The sequence below is a fragment of the Haliaeetus leucocephalus genome, unplaced genomic scaffold, assembly GCF_000737465.1.
Source record: "Haliaeetus leucocephalus isolate CR32 unplaced genomic scaffold, Haliaeetus_leucocephalus-4.0 Scaffold195, whole genome shotgun sequence".
Taxonomy (NCBI): domain Eukaryota; kingdom Metazoa; phylum Chordata; class Aves; order Accipitriformes; family Accipitridae; genus Haliaeetus; species Haliaeetus leucocephalus.
Genome location: NW_010972631.1, coordinates 12,133,150 through 12,134,801, shown reverse-complemented (window position 1 = coordinate 12,134,801; position 1,652 = coordinate 12,133,150).

Sequence of the window (1,652 nt, the reverse complement as noted above, 5' to 3'; positions counted from 1 at the left end):
ATCGTCTTATTTTACAGGATTCTGAGCACATTTTCAACAAGTTTTACATGGAGAAGTGGAAACAGCTGCAAGTTCACCAGACGCGTGCCCTGAGCCAGTCAGTAAATACAAAAGGCTAATGTAAATAAATACAGTCCAGATGTATTTATAGCCCAGAAACACTGACTATATTATCCTAGCAGAGAGGTGGCTCCTGGTTAGAAATTAGCTTATGCCCACCCGAAGCCAGGTGGAGCGAAAGGTAATACAGACTCATTCTGAATAGCATGCCTCTCGTGTGTCAGTTACCATGAAATCCTGCTCTGTACAAACCTCGATTTCTGCAGGTGATAGAAAAACAGAAAATTTGGGCAAACCCAGGAACCAGCCATGCCTTTGTACAAGCCGATACAAACTGCTGAGGTTCAGAACTGAGCTATTTACTTTTTAGACCACAACCAACTTCTGCAGACTCCGTAATCTCTGCGGTAGCAACAAAATAAGACGTAGGAGAAAGGCCCAAGTGGTTAAAGGTAACTGGAAGAGCATCAGACTAGCCGAAGCTCGAAGTGGCCTGTGCATTCCTGCACAGGGCTGGGGCTGACCCAGGTGACGGCGATGATGTCCCAGTGTGGGGCATCCAGCTGGGGACCGGCTCCCACCGCCGGGATTCACCCTCAAGATGTCTGCCCTTCCATAGCACCTGTGTCCTGGGAGACAGCCTGTCCTTGGAGCGGGAGAGAGCGTGAGGCCAAGAGGGTCCCATCTTGCCTCCCACGCTGCTTCTGGCCTACCAGGCTGGTCTCCCGTGGGGTAAAACCAGAAACCACGGGCGTCCCTCAACTTAAAAGCACAGAACAACCCGCAGGCAAGACGTGCGAAGAGCTCCCCAACACCGCTGAATTCACGAAAAGAGCTTTTGTGGCCCGAGGGCGAAGGGCTTCAGGGGTCGGGACGGGTGCGGGGCTGCGGCCATTCCACTGCCCTTCCCCTGCTAGCGTATTTCCAAACATTCTGTATGGTGTGTCTAAATATTTTGATGGTTTTAATATTTTGTACCAGCTGTGGAAACTGGTTTGCTGCTAGGTGACTGTAAAAGTGAGATTTGGTAAATAAATATTAGAAATCCTATACTAACACCATGATTGAAACAATAGACAAAAGTATAGCCAAGCGATTAACTAGCAGAGGTAGGTACTCCTAAGTTTTGCAGTTCTTTGCTCTTATGAGGAGATGTTCCTGTACGCTAGATGAGAACAATGCTGAAACTGACCACATGTGATTGAAACTGCGTTAAGCTTCAAGATCAAAGAACAAGGACAAGAATAAAGACTTCAAGGACAGCCAGCAAGAACTTCAAATGGGTCGGTGGTCGCGAAAGCAGCCCTTTGCCTCAAATGGATCCTTCATGGCGCGTGATCGGATGTAGGCAGTACTATGATAATCAGTTGCAATCATTTTTATGTATACGTATACTAATCTGATTAATATGCACTTAGTTATTCCATATAACCCGTCTGTGCTAAAGCTGTGGCATGCACGCTAGCTGGAACCAACCCCGTGCACCCAGCGCTGCGATGAAGAACGCCTGCTTTCCAAAACCCCAAAACGAGTCTTAGAGAGTTTCTTTGACCGGCTTTTCGGTATCACCCCTTCCCGCGCCGAGGGCCGCC